This window comes from Neolamprologus brichardi, chromosome 2, assembly GCF_056152115.1.
Source record: "Neolamprologus brichardi isolate AB-2024 chromosome 2, ASM5615211v1, whole genome shotgun sequence".
NCBI lineage: Eukaryota > Metazoa > Chordata > Actinopteri > Cichliformes > Cichlidae > Neolamprologus > Neolamprologus brichardi.
In genome coordinates this window covers 32,552,264-32,565,002 of record NC_142105.1, presented here as the reverse complement: position 1 = coordinate 32,565,002, position 12,739 = coordinate 32,552,264, and the positions used below count along the sequence as shown (strand labels likewise).

Below are 12,739 nucleotides of genomic sequence, written 5' to 3'. Positions count from 1 at the left end.
TATGGAAAGTTGATGATAATCAGCAACTTCAAGCAATAAGGGGCAATGTGAAGTAGGTGGTTACCAACTTTTTCTTTTCTTTCCAACTGAGAGTAAATACTGTCGAGGCTTATCTCAACAAACGAGAGATTAGAATGTCTGCTAGCAACCAGCCATCAGCAAACTACCAGCAAAACAATCAGCAACACTTTAGAAATCAGAGAGAAAAATTAGGCATGTTGACCCAGAATAACTATTGGAGCTAACAGCACGGTGGTTCATTCAGTGGTTAGTGCTGTTGCTTCAAAGCAAGAGGGTTGTTGCATTAAACCACTGCGTCTGTGATCTCCTGCATGTGCTCTTTATTCTCCCACAATTAACCCTTTAACCCCTAAACCCTGAAATATTTGCCATAAAATTCAAATTTTTTGAAAAAGGAGTTTTTTTGAACCACCCGACAAATTAGTTTACAAAATGAATTCAATTTTTATTTCCATATATGACTTTTAATTTGTAACGTATTTGTAACATGTGGCTTTTTGTAACTGATTAAAATTGTATTGAGCAATTTCTTTATGTTTTTACGAGGGGAAAGAAATCACACTGAAGTCTCACATAAAAACTGTATGTATCAAACAGGATACACTGGGCGTTAAGGGGTTAAAATGCTAACTCCTAGCATAATGCTGCCAGTCTTAACTGACAGCATGCTTGTAAAAGACATGTTTAATCTCAAGGACGTCACCTCCTTGTTACTGGGTGAACACAGAGAGACAGACATCAAACACATTCAGCCCATAGAGCAGGGGTCCCCAATCCCAGTCCACGAGGGCCGGTGTCCCTGCAGGTTTTAGATGTGTCCTTGATCCATCACAGCTGATTTAAATGGATAAATTACCTCCTCAATGTGTCTTGAAGTTCTCCAGAGGCCTAATAATGAACTAATCATGTGATTCAGGTGTGTTGACCCAGGGTGAGATCTAAAACCTGCAGGGACACCGGCCCTCGTGGACTGGGATTGGGAACCCCTGCTATAGAGTATCACCAATTAATCTAAGGGGTAGGTCTTTGGACTGTGATAAGGAGCCAGAGTATCCAGAGGAAACCCCTGAATGCACAGAAAGAACATGCAAACTCTACAAATAGAGACCCTTATTGACCAAATAGTTTAATCCAATAACCTTTTAATCTGCACATCCTTTAAATTCGTCAAGTATTAAAAAATATATACATTTTAGTCATAAATGTCCAACCAAAATTAAAATGTTCAGTTCATGATGATACACAACAATGCAAAGCATCAATTTTTACATCTGAGCATCTGAAACCAGCAAAAATTGCTCATCTTAAAAAGATTCCTATGATGCTTCACGTCTCAAACTAGTTGATGATTCATATTAAGAAAATCGACTAAACACCACAGAACTAGAGTCATCTTTATGTGGAAAACATCTGGGTAGCTGTGAGGTGACATTTTTAGCCACTGCATCACCGCACTGCTCCGTGTTGTACCGTGCTTTAACAAAATGAAAGAAACAGGAACAAACAGCAAAGGCAGACAAAAAAATAATAATATTTTTGTCAGATTCTGCAGCTATTGCATTTTCTTTATGCAGTAAACCTTTTGCATCCTGTGGCAGACAGAAGATGTGCTGTTATTGCTGTATTGCTAATATATAATCAACTTCTAAGTGCAATAGATGTCATATATTTAATGTATGGCAAAACAGACACTAGATTACTGACTGGGCTGTGGACTGGATTGGCTATCTATAGAAAAGCAGCAGAAAATTGTATTTAATCACTGGTCTTTGTCTTAAAGTGTTTGGAGGAACATATTTGTGGCCTTAAATCTAGACTAAACTGAAAAGGATGGCGTGTGAATAATTTGCTACAGTGTTTACAGGATTTTCCTTGAGTACAGGAAGGAGAAAAATAAGGTCTCACTTATTCTCTCCAAAGAATTTGCCAAGCTTCCAATTATCTTTTGTAATACTGAATGCAAACTCACCCAAATTTGCACAACAAATCACATCCACACTCTGGGGAAAAGCAATAACAGCGAAGATGTTTAAATTGCTGTTGCTTGAAGACGTGTCAGTGGAATGAAATTAAATTCAACCCACAGTGTCAAAACACAAAAAGCCTGTCTCACACAGAGCGCTGTGTTCTTGCTTTATTCCTACAATGGTTGTGTATTAACTAGAGCAGGGGGGGGGGGGGGGGGGAAGAATGCCTTGATGTGTGATCAGTGCAGAGCCACGTGACCATGCACGCTATCTGGAAGGACACACCTTTCCTTTTGCAGCCCAAGAATAAAAAAAGGGTCAGTGATTACTGTCATGTGCTCATTCTACTTAACAGAGGCCAACCACAATAGAAGCAGGCCTCAAAGCCCACATTTTCTGTGGCATGTCCCCATTAAAGGCAGAGCACAGCACCAAAGTCTGCCACTGAATTGCTTTCAACCCCGAAGGAGAAAACTAGATGACTAATTGCACGATATTAATCTTATAGCTTCTCTAAACTCCAAAGCTAGCGTCACCGTTAGCTGCTTGAATCAAACTGTGACACAATCCTCAACATACTTAAAATGTAGCCCTGAAATAGGTCTAATGCTTGCATTTCTCACCGTTTTTTGCACTTGCGAACACACTTTTTCTGCACCGCACAAACTTTCACCACGAATTGCTACAAGAAAATTCTGATCACTCAGCCGAGGGTCAAGATGGAGAACTGTGGGCCCCGACAAACATTTTGAAACGATCCTTGACGATGTGAGATACAGGAGCATTTGGAGGGCATGCAGAAATATTTGTGTAGCTTGGAGGCAGGTCTAACACTGAGTCTGAGGCAGTCAGATGGTAGCTAACAGAACAGATGAGCACCCTGCAGGAAATACAGAATGAGGTAAGCAAGAGGGCAGAAAGGCATTTTAATTAACTCCCACTGAGATGTTCAGTGAATTACTGGACAAGATAATACTTGAAAACATTTCTCAGGTGTGGATTATTGTCAGGGTGATATGCAAATACTGCAGTAATTTTGGATTTATAGCACACCACCTGGTTGAGGTCAGACTTTGTTGTTGCAGCAATCTAACCGGTTCAGTAAGCTGACGGCTGACAGCGCTATGAAAACCTTCTCGTTCTCGGACAGTGACCGCCTGAGCTGAGCCGGCATCTATGATGACTCGCGATGCTGATGAAGCGTGACTGCATAAAGACTTAACAGAGAGCTGGGCATATACAGCTATAAAGACAATGCAATGTGGAACTTCTCAGCCCATCATATGTGAATGATTCATCAGAAACTGTAAGCAGAGAATGATGGAAGATTGCAGGTCTCAGTTCACCCAACTACACTCACACTAATGTGTAACATGAACCATATGCAGCTGAAAATGACTTGTGAAAGAGATACTGTGTAGCCTTCTGGGCCTGTCTTTTAAATGATAAATTCAAACACTCTCGTGCCTGCTTTCTCACTGCGAGCCACATGAAACTCTACGAATGTGGAAAAATGTGTTAAATAAAAAGCTAGTGTAACCCACATTTTGCTGACTATCATGGGAAATGTAATTATCATTTATTCTGAATTTTAAAAAGGGCTTTAAACAAAAAGATCTTTAAGAAGAGATATACTTCTGTTTTTTCTGAAAATATACTTCAGGCAATTAAACGATATCACTGATATGTACGATCTCATCTTAGGCTTTGTTCTGACCTAATTCTCAGTGGTTGAATTTTACATCAGGATTGTTATTGGTTATTTATTGGCAGTGGGGGGGAACAAACTACCTGTAAAATATTGGGATGTTTTTGCTGATATTTTGGATTTCCACAGCTCTGGAAACAACCAGCCTCCTGGGAGTTGGCGCAGAATGAACAGAGACGGTGTTTAAGAAGATTAAACCTCATTTTGTTAAAGTTGTCGTAAACATTGCTCATGTTGTTGCATATAAACGTTTAAAAACCGACATATCATCTAGCAGTACATTAGCTCTAACTTAGATTCTTTCTAGTGCCAACAAGGATCATCTCCTCTGGTTGTGAAAAGACTACTTGAAGATTATGTGAACATCTATGGGAAAACAACCTTGCTGCTCACTTCATCTGTCACCTCAGTGAATGCTTTGCTGCTAAGGTTATGACCTCAGTTACTAATTTCAAGGTTTTCTGAGTACAACATGTTGTTTGGTTTGTAAATCATGTCCCCGGTTACAGTCAAACAGACAATAAAAGAGTGTACGCTCTAAAGGGATCATTCCTTGTCATTCACAAGTTGCTTTTGTAGGAATAAACATTGTGAGATCCCTCCCTTTCCTCATCACCTGACTTCACTAACCAGCAGAGATGTAATCCGATTACTTTTTTCAAGTAACGAGTAAAGTAGGGGATTACTATCGCAAAAACGGTAATTCGATTACCGTTACTTTCCCGTAGGAACGCTGCGTTACTAAAACCGTGATTTTTTTGCGAGAATGTCTCATGACAGTGACGTAAGCGAGTGCGACGTTCGTGACAACAGCTGTGTGCAGATCAACAATGGATCATATATCGAGTGCGGGAGAGTATGAGCGTGCAGCGTTTAAAGCGTGGAAGTACTGACCTTACTTTGAGTTTGATTCCATAAAAAGTGACAAAAACATTAGTGTCCGTTGTGCGTGGGAAGAAAACTTCTTTTTACAGCGAAGAAAACCCCTAAACTTCCGAGCAAGCACCGAGTAGCTACGACGTAATGGGAAACTCACAGAGAAACTCGCGGATTCTTCCACTGACCGCGGCACACCTGCACCAGGGTAACCCTCCGCCTACCCCACTCCTGCTTTACAGGTGAAAATAGAGCAACAGGACCGCTAGTCTTTGACTTTATTTATTTTCTGCTGTGTTTTACTTGCATCTATTTGAAAGACTGAGTGTAAACACACAAAAAATATTTTATGTGCTGGAATGTGCAGAAAATAGGGTTAAATGTTAAACAAATTTCTTCCAGTCAGAGAATGTTGCAGATAATTAAATTTTTGCTTGATGCATAAAGTTAAAAGATTAAAACTAATAAAACAAGTTTTAAAAAGAGACTTTTCCATTTGATTACATTTTGTATGATGGATTATGTAGAAAAAGTAGAATTGAGCTGAAAGATCTATCACTTTATCACCTATTCAGGTTGTAAATCGTGTTTTTAAAAAGTAACTAAGTAACTAAGTAATTAATTACTTTTGAAAATAAGTAATCAGTAAGTAATGGGATTACTTTTGGGGGGAAGTAATCAGTAATTAGTTACTGATTACTTTTTTCAAGTAACTTGACCAACACTGCTAACCAGTGGCAGACGTCACAGTGGCTACGTCCATCTTTAATATACAGTCTGTTATCCAGCCACGTCATTAGCATCTTGCCACAGCGTGAATCAGAGCAGGCTGCATGTGACGCCACCTCTTATCAAAATGGAAACATTAGATCACAGTGGGAACTGTGGAATGTATTGCGCAAGACATCAATCAGGCTGTTACTGTTACACAATAGCTGTTGTACGGGGATAACCGGATGACATCATATGTATATGGACAAGTGCAAACTGAAGCCTCAGAGTCTATTTTTTTCACATTTTTGGTACATTTTCACATCTATTAGGCTCAGTTAGGCTAACCAGGAGGAGTGCATACAGTAACAGACTTGAAATGTCCATAAGACACTAACTACAGCTGTAAACTGAAGCAAAAAGCTTGTTTCCTAAATGCTAACTTTAGCATACAGGGAGTGTTGTAAAATTGCTTCACAAGAGATAGGTTGAGTTATCAACAGTTTTAGATTTATCTTCTGGGTATGCTAGCAAACAAGGCAGGGGTGGTATAAATATTTTACTTTATTGTACAATATAATGTACGTTTTTATAAACAGGGAGTGGATGGAGTAGTAGCATTAGGTTCACTGCTGCTCAAGCCACACACACAGACTGCAGCTTATTAAAAATTAAATACAGAGATCACTCACATCACACCTCGGTTACACGGGCTATTTCAGCTTCATGCAGTTAGATATTTGCAGGAAGGATTTATAACCACATAGGCTGATTCTCACACAAGCAAGTTATGATGAAAAACAATACGGTTTTGAGAAGTCCACCTGTGTCACACCAGCTAATTCAAAGTTAAGCGCATGTTCGCCCCGATACAGGCAAATACAAAGTCATTTTTAACCCCAGAGCCCTAGCTCATCATCTGAAGCTTATTAATAAAATACTATGAGAGCTTTAGAACATATTGCACCACCACTCAGGGCCTTGATTGTAATGCCTATAGGCCGCATGCAGTTAAATAATTCAGCAAGGCTGAGAACTGCCACTGTCACTCTGAAATTAACCCAGAAGAACAAAACCAAACCCCAAATGCACGGATGGCGAAGGCAGACAATTGCGTTTCAGTGGATGTAATGAACCGTCAGAGAACCCTGTAAGTTCTGTCAGCTGTGCCTCTCCTTGTGTGTGTTACATTTAATAAAAGTTGAATGAGGGGAGATCATTTGGCCTCTCTGAGCAAAGCTAAATCCAAGCAGCACTGGCTAAGCTGACTCATGAAAAGCCTCTGTGAAGCACTTGCTACTACAGTACCTCATTAGCTCTAAGAGACATGGAAAATGATAGGATGAAATAGCATTATATGCCAAAGTTGCAGACAAAGCCAGTTTCTATTTTTGTGAGGAACGACTTCGTGTGGTCAAAGCTAGAACATTACAAACTAAGCCACTCCTTAATGTCATTACACATACATCAGTGATACAACATGCTACACCGTGGGTCTGCAAGGACCTCAGTTGGCACCATAAAAAATATAAGTAATATGGTTAACTAATCTCATGAAGTCAACATGCTGCCAGAGCCAACAAGCTACAGCAGTTTTCCCCGCAGACAAAGTCATACACTGAGACTGGATTGTGTGCTCTGGCCAAATATTAAATTATGTTATTTTTCTTAGCGTCTGAAGGTTTTTAGTTTTGCCAGCTGCATATAAATTCATTCTATTCTCTTGATTTTTTTACTTAAAAGGAACAGTAATGAAATATACTTATTTAATTTCCTGCTAGGGTTCAGATTAGAGGATCAATTTTGCTACCCGATCAATATAAAGTGCAAATAGGCTGTTAGTTTGGACTAGAAATGAACAGAAGAAGTAGTTTTGTCTTATGGCACCAAACCCCTTTAAAAGGCAATAATCATTAACACCAACACACAAATATATATGATTTTTCAATGATTTTTAATAACAAACAAATTAATCATATAGGTTTTATGATGCACCCAGATTCAAAGCTTTCCTCAGAGTAAAGCCAATAAACCCAAATAACTCTCCCCTCCCATAATTTCAGATAGTCTGTATAAATGCTTTATAACAGCGGTCTCCAACCTTTTTTGTGCCACGGACCGGTTTATGCCCGACAATATTTTCACGGACCGGCCTTTAAGGTGTCGCGGATAAATACAGCAAAATAAAACTAGTACCGGTACCGAAAAAAGAAGATTTATTCATAACACACGTGAAAAGACCCAGGAAAACCGAGTTAACGATAAAAACGATAACAAAATAACGCTGAGAACTGATAAAAACCCTGAAAACTATACATTTCACACCTGAGCCTCAACTCTTGCGGCCTGGTACCAAACGACTCGGGGGTTGGGGACCGCTGCTTTATAAGCCTTGTTTGCCTACTAACACAGTCAATGATAACAACCTTTATGGGGGCACATTTAGCCCAGTTCATTAGAGTTGTTACTGTGTTATTATTAGCACAGACTTAGATAGAAAACAAAAATAAAGCTAATTTGGAGATTTATTGCCAACTTGGAGTAGAAATATTTTGACCTGGCACTTGCTCGTACTCTGTTTAGAGTTCGATCACCTTTTGCCTTCAGAGCTGCCTTAATTCTTCATGGCATACATCCAACAAGGTGCTGGAAACATTTCTCAGAGAGTTTGTTCCACGTTGACATGATAGCATCACACAGTTACTGTAATCCAGGATGTGAATCTCTTGTATCAGAAGGTGCTCTATTAGATTGAGATCTGGTGACTGCAGAGGCCATTTGAGCACACTGAATTCATTGTCATGTTCAAGAAACTAGTTTGGGATAATCTGAGCTTCGTGCCACAGTGTGCTATCCTTTAGTCGCATAAGAAAATGGGTACACTGTAGTCATAGAGGGACGGACACGCTCAGCAACAATATTCAGGCAGGCTAAGTAGCCCAGAGTGTGCTAAGAAAATATCCTCCATACAATTTGACCAGTACCCCCAAGGCAGGATGCGTTCATGTTGCAACCCTACCATCTCAATGTTACATCAGAAATTGAGATTGATCAGTCCAGACAACACTTTTCCAATCTTCTATTTTCCAATTTGGGCTTGCTTTTTGCAAATACGTAGTTATAACAAGACATTTTCTGAGTTACTGTTGCCTTCCTATCAGTCCAACTGACCGTTCTCCCCTGACCTCTGACAAGAACAAAGCATTGTCACCTAGAGAACTTCTAGACCATCCTATCCCATCTAACACTAACAACCACGCCACATTCAAAGTCACTAAATCACTTTTCTTCCCCATTCTGATGCTCGGCTTCAACTTCAGCTGCAGATCATCTTGCATGCCTAAATGCATGTAAATACAAACCTGAGTTTCTGCCATGTGACTGGCTGATTGGATATTTTGTGTTAACAAACAGTTAAACGGATGTACTTCATAAAGTAACAAGTGAGTCTATCTATCTCTTCAGCTATGTGGTTACATTCACCTGTCTGCTACTGATGTTGGCCACATGTGCACAGTATTGTTTTGGCTGAAACACAAAGGATTTGGTAGTTCCCCAATGTGCATTTTTATAATTAACAAATAAGCTAAGCATAGGTATAGGTTATACGATGATGCTGAATGGCCGAATTCACAAAACTAACCCATCCTAACTTCCAAGTAGTACAGCTAGATACTTGTATTACACAATCTAGTTGTCCTCCTTTACATGCTAAATATAGTTCTAGTCATTATCAATGCTTTACGTCATAAGAAAATATGCAGATCCATGAAGAAACCAAGGTCTAATGACTAGCCGAGTCACATGCTTGTGAGGCAAGCAGCATAAGAGCAGAACGAGGTTACAGGTGGAATTTCCCCTGTCTCTCCTTTCTCTCTGACGTCATGTCCAATGGCAGTGGTTCATTGCTGCTCCTGCTGCCTAGCAATCAAACGTGTCTGACAAGGTGATACTCAGGTGTCAACAGCTTGGGCTGGTTCAACAGTAGCATACAATTAAGGAACTTTGCAATCAGCAGTTCCCCTGCAAGCCTTTAACAGAAAACAGACAGACGTGGGTATTTTTCTACATGTGGAAAAAAAAGGGAAGTTTAACAGTTTTGTTTCTCTTTTCACAAGTCAGTTCCTGCATTTATGCAAGTCATTTGAGGTTTCAGCCTTCCCATATGATTGTTTGTTTAGCATATGAACATTGCCATCTTGTGGTTATTTCTAAGGCATTAATTTACACCTACCAGCAAGGATCATTGAGCAGATTTGGTGGCCATGAGAAATTGTGAGTCATTACGCAGTTATTGAGGTTGAAATTGCATGTGTGGGCACGAAAGCACCAGATAACAGAACTTCATATTAGCTCTTGATACTCAAACATCTCTGAGATTTGTAAGAAGTTCGACTTGTTTTCAAAGATTACCACATACACCGACTTGCAACCAAAAAAAAGCTACTATATTCCCTCTCTGCAGCAAGGCTGCTCTGAAAGCTTATTATGAAACTGGAGTGCTGCTTTCTAAATGGGATAAGAGCTCAGTTCTTATTTTTGTGTAGTTAAATCAATATCCAGAAGCCCATTAAGCCAGGCGGGTACATCTTGGGCAAGGAGACATATCTGATGTCTGAGGAGCCCTTCAACACTTAAAGAAACACAAGGACTCTCCATTGTTGTCCTCGGTCATCTTCAGACTCCTCAGCTGCTCAGGCTGCTGATGGTGACATCACTGTCACAAGATAAGAAGGCTAACAGGAACTGCTTTAGCCTAAACCACACAGTACTCTATCCGCAGAGTGCTCAAGTCCACACAGATGAAGCCTTGCAACATTAAAGCAATGAAAAGCAGGGAGTAAAGGGGCAAAGTGTGGGCAGCAGCGTAGCAAGATGTTCCTAAAACAAGGAGCACATGTTTGAAACAAACAAGACTCCACACTGGAGTATATTTGGAAAGTCTTGTTCTGGATAATTGCTTTCAGTGGATTGAAGTTTCCAATTATCCACAAGCCTCTCTGCCAGTGTTCCCACCATGGGAAGTCTAAAGGGGAGAGGGGTGGGTGAACGACTGGTGGGTCCAGCTGCTCCCGTCTCTAGTGGGGCCGTCAGACTAAAAGCTCTTAAATCCCCCCACCTCTTCCCTCTGCGTCACGGCCTCCTGCTCCGAAGGGCCGGCCAATCAGACGGTGTTTGTCGCTCCCATGATACAAGCATCTCAGAGCAAAAATGTAAACATCTGGCAAACATTTAGACTCACTACAGAATAGGGCTGATCAACACTTCTGTCAAGCATGCCGGATCTATATTTGTGTAAATCAGTAAACATTCATTTATCCTGCAGAGACAGAGAGACCCCTGTGAGGAAACCTCAGGGTGTTTCAGTACAACATACTTTCTCATAGCATATATTTGTATTTTATTCAAGAACATTTCAGGAAATTATGAAAATTGTACATAATTTCGTAGCTGAAGTTGAAATTACACATTTAAACAGCTCTGATCTAATGTAACAGAAAGGCCAAGAAAAGACAACCAGCTCACCATGACTGCAGACATGAAAAATGACATTCATGCTTAGAAAATTATTCAAATGAGCAGTCATTTCATCTGTAATCTCACTTAATTGCAGTCAGAGATAGAAGATATGCCAATTTGAATATTGCTCTAACTGGCTAGTTATGCACAGACTCTCAATTTCCACACTTTCTAGGCCTACAGTTAGTGCAGCTGACCTGGGGTCAAGGCTATATTTTCATAATGGAGGACAAAATGAAAACTCTCATCTAGTAAAACAAAAGTGGAGACAGAAAAAGTGCCCTGGTACTCTTCTGTTATAGCTGATCTGAACATTTTTTCACACACTCATACAGACACACACCATCACACCATGTAGTCACAGCCAGCTGACTGACACAAAGGGGAGTCACAGAAATCTATGGAGTAGTAAAGCAAGGCAGAGCAAAGCCCTGCAGGTCGTGTGCCAGCTTCTAGTACCTCATATCAGTTCAGTCGTGTTTCTTTAGAGTGCATTTAAAGGCATTTAGTATATAAATGCTTACATGTGGTGACAAAACACATTATTTCCTGTATCCATAAAAAGAAAAATGTACATTAAGGCGATCTCAACGTTAACACCCACGCTGTTAGTCACAAAAAAAACAAGCAATTACTGTAAAACATGCCTTTTAAATCCCAGATGTACTTACCCCAGCAGAAGTTATCAGTACATTATATTCCCCGGCTTTGTATAGCCAGTAAGAAGCTGTTCTCTTATTTTTTAAAAAGCGGCGACGTTAGAAAAACATCCCTGGAGCGAGTTGGAGACTTTACGGTGCTACAGCTACATCATCACACAGTCACCGGTCAGCTTACCCTCCCGCTGCTTTCGTGTGCTTGCTGACACAAGGTCGAGGTTTTCTCCGGCGGGGGCTGATGCGTGGGGAATTCCTAACAGTCACATTTTCCTGGGAAATAGCTGGCCCGGCACCAAAGTTTTCCCAAAGCGTGGTAGTAGTACGCGAGTCCGAAGCAGACGGAAGAGGTTTAAGAGCTAAAAGGCGTTTTTAAAAAAGTTTCTTAGTTTTAAAAAAACGGCAAAAATGGTTCATACGTTTTATACACGTCATGGAAAAGTGTCATTTACGTGTGTCATGCGCAGCAAAGTTGGATTTTTTTCAAGTTATTTACACGTTAAAAGTGAATTAATTTTACTTATACCGTTACGAAGTCGCAGGTGCGATTTTTACAGACAACCCACAGCTTCAGACACAATGTACTTAAAAATTAAGTTGAGAAAAGAGAAAATGACGGTGTTACACGCGAAACTTGGGGTTTAGTTTGAGCAGATTTTGTTCCCCTGTACTCTGTTAATATTACGACAGGCGTCATGGAGATATAAAGTGGGAACAGGCATCTTCCGGGAATGTCCAAGCCCTTGTGAGATGAGAGCAACTGACGAAAACTCCCTGACGGGCGGGGTCGATTCCCTGGAAATATTGACCGCATGCTGTGCCAGACGTATCAAATAGCAAAAAATTACTGAATGGTTTTATGTATTGCTTATATTACTACCAATGTCAAATCATCGTTAAAAGCCTAATTACTAGAATTTGAGACAAAAACAGTAGTTCCCATACCGGGAGTCGAACCCGGGCCGCCTGGGTGAAAACCAGGAATCCTAACCGCTAGACCATATGGGAAAGTCATGTTCGCCGAGAGGCAACATTGCTTTTTGACTGGTTTCTAGATTGGTTAAATCGTGATTGTTAGCTATTATTATCTGACCTTACAATCTTTTATGGTTTCGCCTTATACATTACACGTTTATGTTTATTTATCATTTACATATGTTTAAAGCTATCCTGCTTTGGGTTGCTGTAGCGTATTATATACAACACTTGGGAACTAGGCACCATCTAGTGGTGTTTGGTAAGTATTGTACATTAAATCTCAATGTCTTAGGCACGGGTTA

At 40.2% G+C, this 12,739-nt stretch overlaps 1 protein-coding gene and 1 non-coding gene across 3 annotated transcripts in view; both read right to left on the bottom strand.

Annotated features, from left to right (window-relative positions):
* Positions 1–12,208, bottom strand: part of elf1 (E74-like ETS transcription factor 1) — a 42,492-nt gene extending 30,284 nt beyond the window's left edge. Inside the window, exon 1 of one of the 2 annotated variants that reach the window (XM_006803217.2) lies at positions 11,641–12,208. The gene's annotated coding sequence lies outside the window, so the exon portion shown is untranslated. The other variant, XM_006803218.3, reaches the window with a different exon arrangement.
* A 187-nt stretch (positions 12,209–12,395) lies between these two features.
* trnae-uuc (transfer RNA glutamic acid (anticodon UUC)) lies at positions 12,396–12,467 on the bottom strand. Its single transcript has one exon. It is a non-coding gene; the product is annotated as a tRNA-Glu (tRNA).
* Between the last annotated feature and the right edge of the window lie 272 nt (positions 12,468–12,739).